This window comes from Meleagris gallopavo, chromosome 3, assembly GCF_905368555.1.
Source record: "Meleagris gallopavo chromosome 3, MGAL_WU_HG_1.1, whole genome shotgun sequence".
NCBI lineage: Eukaryota > Metazoa > Chordata > Aves > Galliformes > Phasianidae > Meleagris > Meleagris gallopavo.
In genome coordinates, this window is record NC_139406.1 from 90,700,458 (window position 1) to 90,720,096 (window position 19,639).

A 19,639-nucleotide genomic window follows, 5' to 3' on the forward strand; every position below is an offset into this window, starting at 1 on the left:
GTCCAACTGTCAACTCATCACCACTATGCCCCCTAAACCATGTCAAGGAATGCATACACAAACGAGACATCACCCCACTCCTCACAAGAGCTGGCATAGTATTTTTCACCAGGCAAATTCAGCATCTTCACACATCTTTCATCACCCCCATCTCCTTGGGGAACAAAGAAATAGCATTGCACTGCCCTCAAACCCCAGAACAGAGAAACTCATAATGCAGAAACCTCCTTGCAGCCCCACTGTTCCAATGGGCACCTCCTGGTGAACTTCCACACCTGCAGCAAGTACAGAACCACGGACATCTTCCATGTGTTCGACAAGATGCCATTCCACCTTCCAGCGCTCCATGATAGCCATGCTTTCCATTCTAAGTTTGGGCTCAGGTCTTCAGTGACTCCCTCCTGTCCCCTTACTGTTACCTCTTCCACATCATGCTCCCCTGTTCCACTCTGACCACTGTCCCAAAGCATCTGCTGCTGCAATCCTTCTGATATATTCCTCGACCAGGACTGACTTACCTCTGGCCTGATCTCTCTTCTATGTTTGAAGAGCTGCTGGTAAGAAAATTTCCTTGTGGACTTGAATGCTATTGCCCCAGGAAAGAGACATCTGTTCCTACAAGCAGAACTGGAGTGACTACAGAATGTGAAGAAATGCCTAATCTCTCTCTCTCTCTCTCTGTCTCCCCCCATCTCTTCTAAATATAGCTTTGCAACTAATGGGAAAAAATACACACTCCAAAAAAAATAAAAAAAAAATAATAAAAAAAAATTTCCACTTGTCTTTAGTGTTCAGAATTTCTCCCGAAACATCTGGCTCCTTGCCCTGAAATCTCTCTGAAATTTATGAAGTGTTGGAAACACTAAAGGGAGCTCCAGCCTTGCTCACAGTGAACATCTCTACTAAACTAATATTGGTGTTGCTGCACCACCTGCCCCCTCCCCAGGTCTATTTTCCTATGTCTCTGTGGGAATGAAATCTCCTTACTGAGAACACTATCAGCTCAAGGCCACAGCAATGTCAGGAGAAAAATACTTCTCTTTTCATCTTCTCTATATGATCTGGGATTAGACAGAAGTATTTTCAGAAAGAATCAAATGCCACTTTGAACCAAGCTGTCCAGACCCTGAGAAAAGACCTGGCAGAGGGAGATGAAGTGTGACCTTACATGTTTTGGTGACTACTGGCTCCAGTCATTAGAAAGAGATGTTAATCATCTCTGACCATGGACTAAATTGAAGTTACTGAGTGTAGATGAGTTGAGATTCCACCACAAAGACCCCCAACACATTCCTGCATCCTCATCCTGCCCTTCCATACTAGTGATAGAATCATTGTAGTTATCATAGCAGAGAGTTGTGTGTTCTTACACCCCTGGCTGCAGTATGGAGCTGGGAGTTGGACTCAATGATCCTTATGGGTCCCTTTCACCTCAGGATACTCTGAGACTGTATGTAACTGGGCACAATATAGCAAAGTATCACTATGCTGAGATGGGCTCAAGGTAAACGACCATCTTTCAAGATGTCCCTGTTGACCAGTACTGTAGGGATTCAGATCTCTTAAAGCCCCCAAAGTCCCTCTCGTGAGATGATGCTTTTCTGTCTAAATAGGATACCAAAAAAACCATATTCGGTGGGGTGGGGCTCTAAGGGGGAAATAACAGATGTTATTTCCAGGAAGCGTTGCAGTAGATTTGGAGATCCCTCCTGGGAAAAAGGACAGAAAAAAATAAAGACATTATCACAAATTTAATTATTTAAGAGGACAGGGAGAACAGATAGGATTTTAATGTCAGCCCTGAACTGTTTTTTTCCTTGTTAATTTAGATAAAGACAACACTGATGCCAACACAATAAACATGCAGAATATGGCCCATAACAACACAACGGGATCAACTGGGAGGCATCGAATTCCAGGTCAAGAGGCCAAATCCATAAATAGAGGAGAGGTAGACTCCACACGTGTCTCTCACTAGAGCACAAACAGTAGCTATGGATATTAGAGAAAGTTGACCTCATTTTCTGGAATTAGTTTTTCACCCTTGAATCTTTCCCAGGAAAGCTGAGCTGATCTTTTTTGTCAGGATATGTTATTGATTTCCTATTTTGAGTTTCCTCACAACAAGCAGCAGATTCTTCCTCCAGTTTCAGGAACATCCTGCTTGATTATCTATGCACTGATCCAGACATCCAGCCTTTCACAACTATCCTCCAGCTCAGCCACGTGCCTTGGATCTCATCTGCTTTTCACTTCCTTATGATTTGGAAAGGGAGTGTGATTGTAAGGCCTCCATGAGTCATCTCTAGATAATAAACTTGCTTTCACTTCCTTCATTCTTGGGGATTTATCAAGGGGAAGAATGAAAAAGAACCCACCTGTTTGTTTGACCTTATTGTTCTTATTGTCTCTGGTGGCAAACATTTATGTTTTCCCCAGTCTAACAAAACTGTTATGTTTAAGGATAAGTTCTCTGGATGTGCAAATGCAGGACTGTAAAAAGAAAGGAGACCTTTCTCCAGAATGAAGGAGACCTTTCTCCAAAATGAGTTACTGATATCTATACTCTGTTCATGTGCCTGGTCATTCTTATATGAGGACTAGTTTGTATTTGTACTCCTGTGTAATGCCTGTGAGCTTTGTTCCCGTCCCTTGTGCATGGGATAATGAGTGGCCTGCACTCCCCCACTATCTCAGCCTCTCTCTCCTTGCCGAATTTAGAGCTAGACTTATAGTGGCAACAGCTGCAAAGTTTCAAGTTGTGCCTGAGATAGAGCAGAACATGCCGTATTGGGAAGCAAATGCTGCTGTTAAGGTGGAGAAGGCACATCCGGGTTCTGGGCCACACTTTGTCCCATACACGGTTCCCACACTTGACATCAGGAAGAGTTGCAATTGTAGCTGATGAAGCTTCTACCGTCTCTCTTTTCAGATTTTATGATGCTCCCAAAGGGAGAAGGAAGGTAGAAAAAAAAAAAGGAAAGCTTAAATAAGTGGAAAATTTTCAAGCTTGCTGGCTGGATATGCAACAATATTAAATATTGCAGTGGGTGTCTTGTGGTTGTAAGTGGAAGATGGCACTTATCAACTAAAATGAACATGTTGGAGAAGGAATAATGGTCAGGACAGGAAAGGGTGCTGCTGGCCATAATAATTCCTCCTAATCCATAACCATTAGCATATAAAATAGAGATTGGATGGGGGGGCTTCATTTAAAAGCACAGAATATCAAAGCAGGAGACTAGGCAGCTCTAGAAGAGGGGATCAGGAGGTTGATACTATTCACCACCCTGGGAGATATCTTTTCTGTTTTTGTCAGGAGAAGGGAATTCTTTTCCAGTCACATTCAAAAAGCAGAGCTGAGTTACCCTTCAAGATTGAGACTGGGCTCAGTATAGTGAATTTTTGAACTGACAAGATGGGCAGGATTGGCTCTCGAGATATTTCTGTTGACTAACTCTGTAACGACCCAAACAAGACTTACATCTAAACATGCCTGTTTTTGTCAAGTTGAATTTACTCTCTACTTTACTGAGTACATCCTCAGAAATTCATTCGCCAGTGGTGAAGGAGAGCTTCTACCCAAGAAGGTCCTGGACCCAGAACTAGCAGAATCAGAGCTCCACAAGTTGAGAAGCCCTCATCTGTGGTCACGGAGGACAGTGAAGGATAGGATCCTCACTATACACTATACAGAGAGCCCAAGAAGTATGCGATCTAATCTATCTGGGAATCCTCTTTTAATTAGCTACTTCAAAGACCATGAACTCACATGCCCTTACACAACCTCCATTGAACATTTTCTGATTTTCCCACCAATACAAATGTTCCTGAAATGTTTGTCTACTGTCTTGCTCTTCTATCAGGCAGCAGAAGAATCAGAAAGGAAAGTGGCCAAGGAAATGGCCAAGGTCACAAACTTTAGCATATCTTCACAAGCCTGCTTGCAGGAAAGGTTGCCCAGCTCATGTAAATGCAGGGTGGATGAAGAGGCAACAGTAGATGTGGTCTGCTCCCTGCCATGTGAGTGAATCTGTTATCACAGCAGGAAAAGTCAATTGCATGGAAGAGAGTCCACATTCCTTTTACCCTCCACAACAGCTCTTCCCTCTAATTAATCTGTCCCAGAATATCCAGAGGCCTTAATAATCTCTGGAAAACACTCATGTATACCCCTATGGTATGTGCTGAACACAAGCTCTGCATTCTTAATTCACTACAGCCTAAATGGCTGTTGTGAGATGCTGTGAATCAGATGCAGAACTGAAGACTCAGAGAACTGGTTTGATTCCCACAGATGGTCCAAGGGTAGAAAGGAGTCACCTTTCACAGAGGGCAATTGCCAAGAAAGCTCCACATAGCATTTGGGTTAGGTAAAATCTGCAGACACTGAAACTCCTAAAAAATGTGTAGGAATGTCCTTCATTTCAAAGGGGCCCAGCTAACCCCATCATGCTTCCTTACCATTAACGAGTGAGACGTGTGTTCCTTTCCCCTGGAAGGAAAACCTTGGACAGCAGTGTGGGAACATTGTCAAAGGACAAGGAACAAAACACTGGCTTCTGTCCCAGTCCTGCTGCAGAGTATAATGGAGCAGAACAGGGTCTAACAGGTGCCAAGCTCCTGCCAGATGGATTACAGCACCTGCCCTAACATTTACTAACATGAGAATGGGGGAGAGAAGCAGCTATTTGGTGAGAACAACTTGTAGCTATACAGACTTGGTGGGGCTGAGAGGGACCAGGAGGAACACCTGGCTCGTCATCCTATACCCAGCACTGACTTTGTGCACAGGGGTTGGAAACACAGCAGGATCAGAAGGTAAATGGAACTGCACAGGGGATGAGGTGGAGTCTGTGCCCTTTCCTCATTCTTGCTCCATCACCAGTGCAGAAAGAGAAAAATCCCTCCTCTTCATAACTCACAAACTGGTGCTTGTTAAAAGGAGTTGTGGCAAGTGTGTGGATCTGAGTTTTCCCTGGATACTTTAGCAGAGTCCATGGGAAGCTGACTTGAAATACCCAACAATCTTTCCCCTTCATTAGGAAACATATTAGCAGAGGTTCAGGTTTGATATTAGGAAAAAATTATTCTCAAGAGTGATAATGCATTGGAACAGGCTGCCCAGGGAAGTGGTGGAGTCATCGTCCCTGGAAGTGTTAAAGAAAAGGGTAGACTTGGCACTGAGTGTCTTGGTTAATAGGCGTGGTGGTGACAGGTTAATGATTGGACTGGAATAATCTTAGAGGTCCTTTCCAACCTTAATGACAGCTGGATTCAAAATTGTTGGTAGCCAGCTTTGGGCTCATGGCATTTTTTCCTTTGAACCCTAGCAGAGGGAGATGTGCCTTTAGCTTCTGGGCTGTTGAGAGGCCATTCTTTGCTATTCTTGGATATAGTGATTGAGGCATGCTGTGTAGGGCTGTTTGGAAGATCAGAGATCCCCTTGGAATCTGAGCTCTGAAATATTCATGATAGTTAAGCCTAAAGTGGTAGCTGGAGGGGTTGTAGAGAAAGATAAGAGCTCTTTGCACTGAACTCTAGACAAAACCCACAGGGAAGAGACAACCTTTGTCTCCCAGAACTTGTACCTCCCTTGCAATGCCTGGGGACAAAAGCACAAAAGGAGCAGAAAATACAACCATCTTCTGCCCAAAGAAAGCAAGCATCCAACTGCTTCCCCTGGCCATGCTCAGCATCGCAGGGCTAATAGTATGACTCTCAGCATGAGAAACAGAGACTGTGTTGAACTATAAAAACGACCCAGCTGCCCCTATAATCACAGTTTGTAAGGGCAGCTGTACCTACCTGACACGAGAGGCTCAGCAAAGAGCAGTCAGTTTCCCATGCCAAGGCACTACTCCAAAATCCCAGCCACTTCCCAGAACCCACTTACCATCTGCAGAGAATTGCAAAGGTCAGAGGGACCATTATCCATGGCCCTGCCACTGAACAGGCTCCCATTTGCGTCTTTAGGCAGGGAGGGAGATCAGACAGTTGCCATATGGGGGGTTCCTGCTGATGGGATCCAGCTGTGATTTGTCTGTTTGATGAGGAACAGGGAAGGACAAGTGGTTCTCAGAGGAACCACTTGTTGGGTGAGTCAGGCATGAGAGAGAAAGAGTGCGAGAGCCAGTTTCCTGCCTGCCTGCTGCATTTTTAGGAATTGACTTTTCTGACCATTGCCTCCCCCTGCATTTCTCTCCCCTGTTCACACCAGTGAGGTTTCCTGCATGGATCCTCAATCAACAAAATGAGCTGGAGAGACCCTTTGGCAGCTCAGCAAGGCATGTCATGTCTCAACAAACCCTTGCTATCCAACCCAGTTGGGATCCCTTACAGTGTGCCTCTCCTACCTTTGTGTCTCCCTAGCCCACCTCTGACCAGCAGCCACTTCTTGCTTTTTAAAATTTTTTTCTTCCAGCTATTTTTTTCAAAGTCTAATTGCCAAGAACACGATGTCCAGCATCACAACCTTACCCCATTCCCAGCAAAGTAATTCCTGCTGGATTTGTTTGTCACTGGGTACACAGGCATGTTGGTGCTTGGAGGGGAATGCTACACAGGCAGCCAGGGCTTTGGCATTTCTCAGGCACATGTGCTTGAGAAGGTTGGGCTTATGGAGTGGCTTTTTCCCAGCAGGAATCAGTAGGAAATCAGGGATACCTGCACTGGGATGTAACTTGAGGGCTGCCCCTGAGTACCTCTCAGTGCTCAACTCTTGTGTTTGAAGTGATGAGAAGCACAGCGTGGTAGGGCTGAACCAGAAAACCTCAAATTGAACACAGGAATGGGAGCTGTGGGGTTTGCATCATTGAAGATTTCCAAAAGCTACCTGGACATGGTCCTGGGCACCCTTCTGAAGGTGTCCCTGCTTGAGCAGGGGTTGGACCGCATGGACTTAGAGTTCCCTTCCAATTTTAACCATACTGTGATTCTGTGATTTTGTGAGCACAAGATGAGGCTGTTGGGTACTGAGGACAGAAAGGACATTCATAGACACATAGCAAGCAAGCAGCAGGGACCTTAGGGGACCAATCTGCTACCTCCACCTGCTCTGATTTAGCAGACCTGGCAAAGAGCAGTGAGATGCTTCCAGGACCATCTGTTCAACACTGGGATTCTTTGCCATACAAGCAAGATGTAGCCTTACCCACACCCTGATGCCATACAGAGTCACAGCAACCATGAGGAAGGTTGCCAACTCAGAAAATCTGCTTTTTGGCTCCATGTTCCTCAAAAGGGTTTAGAGAAAATCACATAGCCTCTCTGCTCTCTCTCTGCAAACTGAGCATGCTAATCCTTCTCTCCCATCCCCTTTGTTTGCCTGGTTTGTAGAGATTGTGAAGGCTCACGGCAGGGCTGGCTTTTGTTAGATGTACACAGAGCTCAGCGATGCTCTGATCTGGAACAGGGCAGCATAAATCTGGCAGATTATCATAGGAAATTCCACAGTGATGAAAAACTCTATAGAAACATGAAGAAAGGAAGGAGCCCCATTTGGAAACAAAACAAAACAAAACAAAACAACAAAAAACCAACCAACAAACAAAAAACCCAGAAAAAAAAACCGACAAAAAACAGCCATGTTTCTGCTGCCTGGGTACAAGTAATTCTTAAAATTGCTGCCTCTGGAAGGAACTGGTACATTTTCTCATTTTTGTTATTTTGCAGGGAGTGTTTTTCTTTGTGTTTTCAGCAGTTAGGAATTAGAGGTTCCATTGCTGCAGGCAAGTACTGCTCCTAGGGATTAGGCTTAGTTCATTAATATGGATATGTACTCAATGACTCTCCCAGATCCTGATGGTCCAAACATAGAGATCTCCTTGGGTCAGGATCAAACTGATGTCATCTACCTGGGCTTGTGCAAGGTCTTTGACCTGATCTGACACCACATCCTTATCTCTAAATCGGAGAGAGATGGATTTGAAGAGTGGACTACTCTAAGGAATTGGTTGGATTGCTTCAGCCAGAGGGTTGTGGTCAATGAGTCTATGCCCAGATGGAGGTCAGTCATGAGTGGTGTTCCCTCAGATGTTTGTCTTGGGATCAGTACTCTTTAACATCTTTATCAGTGACATAGGTGATGGGATCGAGTGCATCCTCAGCCATTCTATGATTCTATGATTCCATGATTCTATGACAGCTACTGCTTGTGTCTCCTAGGGCAGCTTTCCTTAGAGGACAGCAGAAGTCTAGGTAGCTGTAGGAATCACCTCACAGTGCTGGAGGCAGAGTTTAATCCCATGGCTGTAATACAATCCACCTTCCTTTGAGCGAATTCCACTGGCTTCTTTAAAATAAAAAATCCAGCCTACTTTGGTTGCTAAACTGGGCTCTGCTTCTATGGGTGTCTTTCCATTTTCCAAGAAAAATAGACTGCAGGCTCTGTATTTTTAGATATGCCATCTGATCGCAGCCAGCCATATATCAGTCCCAACACTGTGAGTCAAGATGCTGAGCTCCAGAGCAGAGCTCCCTTGGGCAAGAACAAGTGGCTCGAGCCATCCTTAGTATATTAATAAATCAGCACGTGTAGAATAATCATGCACTTTCCTAGGTAAGCAGCTCACAAGGAATCATACATTTGGGATTTATTGCTGCTGGTGTCCTAGTAGCTCTGATTCTTTGGGTGAATTTAGTACTGCAGTGAGTGGGAGGCAAGCAGCCCTGGTACGAGACAGCCCTAATCTAGCAGGGGCCAGAGGCAGCACTGCTCCCCTTCCTCTCCCTGTCCCAACAGCAAGTGGCTCCTGATGTCTGATGCTTGCTATTTCAGTCCTGGGCATCCTCTGGGGTGGCTGCTGGTCAGAGTGAGCTCTGCACTTCCTTCACGTGGCTGCAGGCTCTGACAATTCAGTGACCTCAATCTGTGTGGCTGAGATATGCAAAGCATACTCACTTCTTTGAGTTAGATGATGAAGTCCCTTCCAACTTGGGATAATTCTATGTTTCTATGATTCTGTGATTCTCTTCCAGCAATGCTGAACTTATTTGTGAGTGGTAGAAGAAGGAGTATCTTGGGGACAGCATGTTTCTTTATGCATTCTTGTTTTGTGCAAACCTGCCCTGTGCAACCTTCCACCATGACCAAGAGAAGTTGTGGATGCCAGATGATCTTTTAGGTCCCTTCCAACCTAATGCATTCTATAATGAAGGTCTTATGACCCAGCCTTGCAAGAGTCTGTTCAGCTTACCCTGCACAGATGTGGAGTTATAAGCCTATTAGAAATCTCTATCCCTTGCCAACTTCTTTGAGCTCTCACAAGTCTGTCTCGAACCCCAGTGCAGCCTGGAGATGATTTTCTTTATATTTTATCAAGGCTGAGGGAAGCCTTGAGCCTGCTGTGTGAAGAATGGCCTGCCTTGTTCCTGATAGCTTGTTTGCTGTGCTGCTTCATCACTCTAATGACAATCAATTTATCCACATAACTGTTTGCTGTAGACAGTGTAACATGCCTTGACAGCCTGGATTTTTCCTGCAGATAAATTGCTTGGCATATTCAACCAAGGCAAAAAGAGACAGCCTGCCAGCTGAGGGATTGCAACTCTGTGTGACCTCCCAGATTTCCCTCTGCATCCTGCCTGATGAGGACTTTAGTGTCCCCTCCTGCTGTGCCCAGGTGCCCATTTTGCTATGTCCTTCTGGGATCATTGCTCCAAGAGGACCCTGATGGGCTCCAAACACTTGCTGTGGTCTCTGTATGGGATCTGCATGCTCAGAGCTCTGTGTTGTTTAACCTTGCTAATGCCTACTTGTGTCATGGTGGTGTTGAACTGATGGTTGGGCAATATGCTCTTACAGTTCTTTTCCAGTCTTAATGATTCTATGATTCTAGGGTTCTATGAACAAGGTACTCAGATAGAGGTATTTGTAGATGCTCTGGATGAATCAGAGAACTTCAGCAAACCCTCACAGCATCCCCATCCCCAAGGCCAAAGCCTATTTGTGATGGTTTCTCTATGGGGCAGCCCCCAAAACAGACCCTAATCCATCTCTGTGGGCGTCCCAGAGAGAATCATAGAATCATAAAGGTTGGAAAAGACCTCTGAGATCTGTGATGGATTCCCACCATCCCCATCACAGAGCTGACAACCTCAGCACATACAGTTGATGGGGTGCTGTCAACAAGAGCCATACTCCAGCTTGTTAGCTTTAGGGGCATTTCATAGAGCCCCATTTTTTTTTCTTGCAGATATTTATACAGCAGGCAGCTGGAGCTGTGAAGAAAAGGGGACAAAGTCATCATCCTTTCTGTTGTGTGATAATGGCTCTGATGGCACTTTTGAGACTTTGATAGATGAGTTGCACATCTTTTATGGATTATGTGTAAGAAGTAATAAAAAATCCAGTTCCTCTGTGTCTAGATACAAATGGCATATTGATCTCAGTAAATATCATGATGAGATTTAACGGCAGTGTCCCTGGTTAATGTCATCCCAACAGTTGACATCTTTTCTTTGGGTGTCACAGATCAGCTCACCCACAGCTTCATCTTCCAGTTTCCATTATTCACCTTTCATGTCAGCCCAATTTATTCCACCTTTGGCTTTGATCAATCTTGGCTGGACTCTGCTGTGACCTACTGGAAGGGAAGAGTTTCTCTACTAACCAGTGAATAGGATTTTCTCATGGGAATCCTTGGTTATTTTGAGTTAAGTGCTATAAATTAAAACACAGGTGTGAAAAATGGAAGGGAGTTGAATGAGAAAGCACAAAGAGGTGGCAAGATCCTTATAATGTTTACAATATTTACAGGAGGGCTTGCTAAGAAGCAGCAGGTGTTCCTCAGGGGGGTCTATAGATTTTGCCCTAGATGTTAAAGGATATTTATTGAGATACACATTGAGGTGATAAATGGTTTCACCTCCTTTTATACCTCACTGGGCATGCATAGAAACCTCCTATGGCAGTACATGGTGTAAAGCAAAGTCCAAGCAGTATGCACTTTGTGTGTTTGCGATGCTCCCATGAGGAAGTTTTGCCTCCTGGTTTAACAAGGGCTCAGGAATTTGGCTGTTTTCATTTTTAGATGCAGGGACTCACATCTCCTTTAAAGGGTGAGATTTCTCCTAATGTGCTGAGTACCTGCCTGATAAAAATCCCTGTTTATGTGTCTCCAGCTCATTAAAACACAGATAGCCAAAGTCCCTTCTGACAAGCTGGAGTACAGGATCGGATCTTTCCCCATGAAGGGGCATATAGTGGGAGGACAGCCCTGCACGAATTGCATCATCTCAGGGCACATCCTCATGTGCATAGCAGGGAGTAGAACCACAAAAGCACTGTATGTGCGCAGGGTGGGATTTATTGCTCTGCTCAGCAGCCTCCCCCATTCTGCTTGAGCTGCTTGTGGGAGAACATGCCATGAGAGGTGTTTCATGTACAATTCCTTCCTTGGCCTTTACCTCCTTTTTCAAAACAAGGGAAGGAAGACTTGTAGGGTGCACGCAGGGGAGGGAAGAGATAGCTCTCTCTGTTTTTTTTTATCTCAACACACTGTGGAGAAGGCAAAGGAGGCTTAAATGGAGCTAAGCAAAATGTGCTGAAATTATTAATTAATTAATACTTTAACTGGCCTCATATCCTTATAGGAAGAGAGGGGGAAGAATAGGATTTACTTTCCCATTTGTGTGTTGACAGAATGCAAAGGAGATAGAAGAGCATATTTCGTAGTAAAGAGGCTCCCACCCAAGGCAATCCCTCCCTTGTGCCTGTGGATGCTGTGCATGTAGATGGTGGGCATTGCTGCCTCCTCTATTCCATGACTGCCCAGCTTTCTGCTGTCTCAGGAAAGGGTTTGCATCATGAGTTGAGATGCAGCCTTTGCATTTAATCATGGGCGACAGAGGCATTTGCACCAGTGGTTTTCAATTGGGACTGTCAGGCATAATTAATAGGGATTGAACTTGCATGCCTGCTGCATTTTGCTTCTGAATGGGGAAGTTTCAGCTGTGCTGAAGGAGCTGCCATTTCAGGAAAAGGAATGGCTTTTTGCTGAAGAAGAGAAATTGGTTCTGGCACATGAGAAATGTTAGAAGAGAAAGCACCTCGTGTTACCAAAACATAGCTGAAACGAGTCCAAAGAGCTGCATTTCTAATTCATCACACTCTGCCACTGACTATAGTTTGTGTAAATGACAGGAGATGCTCTCTTTATGATATACTGCAGGCAGACACGTCTCAGCCAGCTGTGCTTGCTGACCATTCATCCATCTCACCCATCAATCGCTTTCCCATTCAAGAGAAGCCAAAGTAAGGGTGCTTTCTATACCATTTCCATGATGAAAGTTTTCTGCTTCCTAGCTCTCAGTCATAAATAATTTTGAGCCCTTTCAGAGCACTTTTTCATGTCCTGAGTGTAAGGGCTTTGTTTCTAGCTCTTTGTCTCTATGCAGGGACACCTGAAACATGTATATGCATATGTTGCTGGGCTTGATAGAGGTAGTCAGGATATGGAGATACACCAGAAATACTCAGTTTTTCATATGGAATCATTCAGACAGTTTTGTCTGCAGCCTGCTTTATGCATATCAAGTGTGTATTCTCACAACAGTACAAATCTGGCATCCAAATGGACCAGTTCAATAACGAGAAGCACCATTTCCCTTGATGAGACGCAGCACTCAGCACAAGAGATGCTCCAGAGATGCTCCTCGTCCTGTTCCTACTTGCACCCAAACCCATGTGCTTTGCTCTCAACCCAGCTTTCCAGAGCTCCCATCCCAATCTTCATGCCTCCAAACTCTCAGTCCAGCCAGGATTACAGCACGCTGCCTTCCTGAGCTGCAGCTGGTAAATCTCCCTCCCTCTCCCCCTTTCTGCACATTCCCGCTGGTACTTACATAGCTTGGATGAGAAAGCTCAGCTGCTGATCCCAGAGCCTGCTCCCGGATTCCTCGACTGAGCGAGAGCACACTCGCTCTCCAGCACTCAGCCCAGCACAGCAATACAGGAACCAGACCTCTTGGGTTTACTTTTACATTGACGTCAGTGTCTTTCCTAGCCTCCGCGGCTTGTTTTGGTCAAAGGATGTCTTCAGAGTGAAGGGGAGGAGTGGGGAAGGGAGAGGAGTGAAGATGAACTGGAGGTGAGTTTTCGTGATGAAGGCATAGAATCATAGAATCATTTGAGTTGGAAGGCACCATTAAAGGCCATCTAGTCCAACTCCCCTGCAATGAATAGGGACACCTACAGCTGGATCATGTCTCCAGGGGTGAAGCTTCCACCACCTCTATGGGCAACCAGTGCCAGGGCGTCATCACCCCTATTGTAAAAACCTGTTTCCTGGCATCCAGTCTAAATCTCCCCTCCTTTAGGTTGAAATAATTTCCCCATGTCCTGTCACAGCAGACCTTGCTGAAGAGTTGGTCTTCTTATAGACTGCTTCAGAGATCGAAAGACTGAACAGTCCCAGCTCTCTCAGCTTATCCTCAGAGAGAAAGTCCACATCTCTCCTGTACTGAGCCCTCCACATCTGGACACTACTTCAGGTGAGGCCTTGCTAGCTCAGAGTAGAGAGGCAGGTTCACCTCCTTTGGCCTGCTGGCCATGCTTCTTTTGATGCAGCCCAGCATACACCTTTACATCCCCCAGCTTGTACTGATAGTGGAATTTGCCATGACCCAGGTGCAAGACCTTGTACTTGGTTTTGTTGTAATTCATGAGTTCTCCTGGGCCCACTGCTTGAGCCTGTTTGGGATGTTTTGGATAGAATGACAGAAGAAAGTTGAACCTATGTGTAGATAATCTGGATAAGAGGATGCTGGAGGCATGAAACCTGCATCTGTACAAAGACTTGTTTATTACTTGTACCAGGGAGTTCAAGTCCTGCCTTCTCCCAGCTTCAGTAGCTGTTTGTGCTGGGTCCAAGGGAGAGGGAAAGAAGGATGTCAGAAGGACTGAGAGAGCTCTGATCCTTGCACAATACCACATGAACATAGCAGCCATCTTTCTATGCTCAGGCGAAGTCTGTGTTTATCTCCAAGGGAAGAAGAGGTGCAGGTTTGAATCACTTTGACCATCACGAAGGATGGCCCTAAAGATGTAGGCTTCATGAGCCATTAAGTCGTAGATGATTGTACACTTGAATGTATCTATATATGCATGCAAAGCAGCATTTTACACTGTACATGTCATATTTGTTGTATTCAGATTCAAGCACCTGATCCTCATAAGTTTGGAGAGCACTCATCTTCTGTAGAGATCCTGCTCAGACTTACCTTGTGATTTTTGATGTATGGTGAGCACATCCTTCCTCCCACTCTGTGCAGTGGACATGTGCATGGACGTGTGTGTGGGACATGCATGACACCAGTGCTTGTGAGAAATCTGGAGAATACCAGCAGAAATTGGTCCTAAGAACAGGATCTCTACGATTGGATTATTCACAGCAAATTAAACACACCTATGTTTAGGACTTCTTTCTGCTCGGGAGTAGAGCCAGATTTTTTGTGTGTGGCCAAGCAAATTCCAGGAATTCCAACATAAAGCTTTCACGCCTTTAATGCTGATGGTTTTTTGTTAAACTCATGAATACTCATTCACTTGGGTGGTGTGATGCAAATGCTTGAGCACTTGGATGTTAGAGACACATGTAAGGGTGAAGCTTGGTTCTATGCCATTGCACAACCACAACAGTTAACCCTGTAGTCTTCCTGGTTTTTGGATTACCTTTCTATGATGCACTTGTCCAGGTCTTAACACAACTGATCTGTCATCTTTTATTTGGCCATCTACATAATACCTTGATGCAAACCATTCCTTGTTATCTCTCAGGAACAGGTGCTGGGATTAGTCTGGATGAATGCAAGCATCAGCAATCATAACGGCTTCAACCATATGGTTATACCACTGCAGTTGGACTGGTCAACCCTTGGAAACTAGTAGTCAGACCTTGCAGAGAACAGGGATTTTTGAAAAGTAAGTATCAGCTGGTACCACAAGAATGACTAAGTTGTACAGGTCTCTTTGAAAACAGTGAGAAAATAAATTTGTGCCATGGTGTACCATGACTACAGAGAATAAGAGACACATAAAGGGAAAGCTTGAGAGTTGTTCAGCACATCTATGGCAGAGCTGAATAATATGTCCTGTTTCTTGGCCATTGGATCACACACTGTACAGCATAAATAATATTAAAGTCTTAAAGAATCCCGGTGTTCTTGTCACAACCAATACATTGTTCGTTGCTGAAGAAAGACAGAGTCTTATAAAAACCAGAAAAAGTAGTCCTCATAAATCACCATGTCTATACTTAGAAATGTGTTAAACCTTCTAAGCTCCATTTCAGAGCACATAAATTTTTTTCTTTTTTTTCCAAGTTAAAAAATCCATCCAAAGGTCAGTCAGAAACAGGAATAAAACTGTCTTTGAAATCTCAAGCTGCTGTAATAGCATTTTTGGCAGTGAATGATAAACTTGAACAGTTGAGGTTTACGTGGCAGATCAAGTGAACATGTGTTTGTCTATACATTAAATAATCCTGCAGTGGCTGTTTTTCATTCTGTCTCCAGACCTATCAGCTTATTTATAGATTTTTACTACACATGGACTTCCTGAACAAAAGAAGGTAGACAAACTAGCTCTGAAGAAATCCTCACAGTGGAGCTATGCCCATAAACCATCACTCCTGGGCAGGAGTCCCATTTTGGTGATAACCTCCAAGATAGATTGAATATTAACCCTCCATTTGCCTACCTGGCAGGGATTTTTATGTTTTTTCAGTCTTTTAGAGCTTTTGAAGACTGTGAAGGGTTCTTCAGGAAGACCTTCTAATCCTGTAGGTGTTTTGTTGAAAGAGAATTGAGTCATCCTGGCCACAGCTCTCAGAGATGTCTGGGGAATATGGTCTATCAGCCAGTACACAGAGTATGCCTGGCTGAAGGGACTTAAAAGCCATATATTCAACTCTGAAATTAAATGAAAAGCCAAGGCAGTCCTTGATAATTGGGTAGTGGTAACACCTGAGCTCCCTTTGTTGTCCTGATCTCTGATTCTCACCCACAGGCTTTTGATGCTGAGGTGGATCTAATGAACAGACCAGATGTGAAAACACGGTAGATTCAAGGCATAACCGGTTGTCTTCAGGCTCTCAAAGAAAAAGACTGGCTCCAGTCACTTCAAATCTAGTCAGTGTAGTTGGGCTCTGAGCTACTTCAGTGTCTTGAGTTACCAACTCAGTGTCTTGAGAGAGCAACTGAACTGAGCCCTAGTATGGGATGAGAAGGATCTCAGCCCTCTCCCAAGCTGGGTGAGTTGAATCAGACAGTGAACAAACTTGTCCATGAAGATGTTTGGATGCTGTCCATAAAGCTGCTCAAATGACACTTGAGCTCCCACAGTGCACCCGTGGTATCCTAACCTACACCATACCTCACTCTGTGATAAGCAGCTTTTTGTGTATCAGAGCTGATGTGTATCAGTAAGGGAAACAGTGGCTCATAAAGGCATAATGGCTGGTTTGTGATTATTTCTCTCAGTGCATTTTCACCAGATCTGAAGGTTGTGCTCAGGGGCTCCACTTACTTTGCTTTACATTTATCAAGGCTCTGTGAAAGGAAGTTTAGTGCAACCATGGAGGGAACTCAGGCCATGCTCACTACCCTACGTGCTTTTTCTTTCCCTCCTTTTACATTTTGTGGAAATTTAGGTGGCATCCTGGACCTAGGAAAAAGGTGAAACCATATCAAGGATTGTACTTACAAAATGAACATGCAGCAGTTTGTACTTGGATTTTTTCTCTTTCTCAGCGCCCAAATGAAGTATCAGATTGCATCTGATCCGCATATTTACCCTTCCATGGCCCAAAATAACAAAAGCCACATCCCGAGCATGCAATCTGAGCAGATCTCTAGGATTTTTTCATTTAGATCTACAAAAGATTTTTGACAATTGAACATATGAGTGCCACTTTTTAAACAGCAGATATCGTGGAGAGCCTGGTCTCCCGTGTAGGAATACATGTTTCCTCTGTAGCTTTGCTTGTCTCTGTAAACAGAGCTCTGAGAAATCACCCTTCTAACACCAATAAAATCTGTTATTTAATATACATATATATTTAAGCAGAGCTATTTCTGGTAGCTCTGTCCTGTGTATAATTCCATGCTCATTTCAAATATCATTGCTACATTTCTTCCATCATCTTGCTCTTCTATTCTGGTTAAAGTTAAGATTAAAAATAAAACAACAACAACAACATTCTGTACTGCCCGAAGTGTCTCATATAAACTGGCACAGCACAACAGTTTTAAGGCTCAGTGGTCCAACCTTCAGAGCCCTTAAGGCATATAACTTTCCATTAGTCAACAGGACAACTCATATAGGTCCTAGTTCAAGTGGGCAGAGAAGTAAACTTATAACTAACAGTCTGATTTGCAAACAGCAGATGATCTGGTTCTTTGGAATTTTCCATGGTTTAATCTTTAACAGAGAATGTAGGGTTCTTGAGGGAACTACAGGCTCCCACCCTTGCAATGCCATGGAATGGGTGCCCTACAGTAAAGCAGCAATGCCAACATCAGCTGGTTGGGTGTTCAGATGAAGAGTGAGCATAAGCTGTCCACTATGGGAACACCACTTTCTTGCAAAGCTGGCTATTTATGCACTTGCATCTTGGCTAGTTAGAGTGAGTTTGACAGGTGAAATGCATTTACTAGATAGCTATGTAATAAATGCTAAACTTTGACATTAGGGTATTTGTTTATCCCAGAACAGAAAAAAGGGAAAAAATAGCTATTGCTTTTAATTTCCAGCATCACTGACTCGAGCCCTACCAGTCCTGCCCTCATTGAAAAGAGTCCTTGCTGTCCCTTGGCAAGTGTACTCTGTGAGTGAAGCGAACTCAAAGATTTGTGGCTGGAATGAGCTGGGATGTTTGGAAAGAAAATAATAGTTGTTTTATGTAAAGTAGTGGAGCTAATGTAAGAAAAGTTTGGACGTTATTGGTTCTAAGTCAACCTGTTAGTATTAGGTAGACTCCCAGACAATGTAAATCTCAACTTTTTGAGGAATAAAAATGTAAACAATTTAAACTTTAATGATGCAATCAAAGGAGTTAATCTTTTGGGGATAATTCTACTCCTGATGAGACTGATGGAAGTTCTGCACATGGGTACATCGACTTTTATGCAGGACCAGATATCCAGATAATATGGATCTACAGTCTATGTATCGTGTACTGTGACATGAATATATGAGCTGTTATGAAACTTTATGTGTATTTACATGACTTTTAGTAGTTTTTGTTTGGCTTCTAAAGAATTTTGAATAAACAAATTTCCCAAAACTATTTCTTAAAAAAAAAAAAAAGGCAAGACCTAAATGAAAGAATGTCCCAAGTAGGAAGAGATCCAAAAGAATAATCAAGTCCAACTCGAGGTCTGTCTAAAGATCCAGATAAGGGTTCCAGAAATCTGCCTGCAAAAAACCTGCAAAAAGCCTGCAAAAAAACTGCAAAAAAATCTTTCTGGTTTAGCTCTGAATACCATTTAAAATGGTCTGTCAAGCTTTTGAATTAATAGGCCAAACTATTAATGTGCTATGATTCAGATGGAAGTGATGAGCTTGTAGAGATAAATTTACTTTTAAGCCTGATACTGAATTATACGAAGTTTCCTCTGAAGATGCAAAACAGCCTAAAAGTAGATTCAAATGTGCTTTTTGTTCATATCTGCTCTGGCATGGGGCAAATAAAGATATGAACAGAGAAGCTCAAGAAGTTCTGATGGTAGTATCAAAGACACTGGAATGGGCTGCCCAGGGAGGTGGTTGAGTCACCATCCCTGGAGGTGTTCAAGAAACACTTATATGTTGTACTGAGGAACATGGTTTAGTGAGGAAATATTGGTGATAGATGAACAGTTGACTCGATGATATTGGAGGTCTTTTCCAACCTTGGTTATTTTGTGATTCTATGATTTTGTAAGTCGTCTATTCCAGCTGACCATTCTCCAGACTGGAGGCTACATACCCCAGAGAAAATTTGGCAGAACCCATTTTCACTGGCTTTTGAGCTGAGCTAAAAGAGCTGGGTGGGAACAGAGGGCTGTGGCAAATGTCAGCCCTCTCTGAAATAGCTTTTGCTGTCTCTGTTCACCTGTGAAGGAGGTCCAGTTGTTTTAATCTGTATTGGTCACAATTCTATAATAGTTGCATCCTCCCCTCTTGACCAGCTGCATGTTTCTCCTGCCATGTTTACAATGCACAAAAACTGGAGTGGCTGCCTGGGAAATGAAGTGATATGCAAGGGTCTTTGACAAATAGAACATTTCTTAATCCCATGTTGGGATTTCACCCCAGTGAGTGAAACAGAATTGGTCCTTGCTGCAACATGGGCTGAAGATGACCACAGAACTACACTCAGTTGTTGGTAAGGATGTAGTCTCTTGATTTACTCTCCTTAGCTCAGAAAAATGTTTATTTTCTGGTGTGTACATGACCTCTAACATCCCCAGCTGTCCTGCTGTACTAGCTTATTATAAAGCTGTGTGGTGTAAGCCTGGTTGGTGCCCTCTAAATAGAAAGTGCTATGCCCCCTCCACCTACCTACATAGCTGGTGGTACTCATCAAGTCTACCTTCAGCCTCAGGCCCATGAAAAAGATGTATTAACACAGAAGGAAGCAGTAAAATGTTTAAG

At 43.8% G+C, this 19,639-nt stretch overlaps 1 protein-coding gene and 1 long non-coding RNA gene across 8 annotated transcripts in view; one reads left to right on the forward strand and one right to left on the reverse strand.

The window, feature by feature from the left end:
• The window catches only part of GPR20 (G protein-coupled receptor 20), a 22,794-nt gene extending 9,687 nt beyond the window's left edge, over nt 1-13,107 (reverse strand). Inside the window, exon 1 of one of the 2 annotated variants that reach the window (XM_003205317.5) lies at nt 12,847-13,107. The gene's annotated coding sequence lies outside the window, so the exon portion shown is untranslated. Of the gene's footprint in view, nt 1-518; nt 944-12,846 lie in introns of those variants that run through there. The other variant, XM_085221751.1, reaches the window with a different exon arrangement.
• The window catches only part of LOC146544808 (uncharacterized), a 95,862-nt gene extending 77,823 nt beyond the window's left edge, over nt 1-18,039 (forward strand). For all 6 annotated transcript variants that reach the window (XR_014882746.1, XR_014882741.1, XR_014882742.1 and 3 more), the window contains 2 exons: nt 14,780-14,923; nt 16,010-18,039. This is a non-coding gene — a long non-coding RNA (uncharacterized LOC146544808). The remainder of the gene's footprint in view (nt 1-14,779; nt 14,924-16,009) is intronic.
• The last annotated feature ends 1,600 nt before the right edge of the window (nt 18,040-19,639 follow it).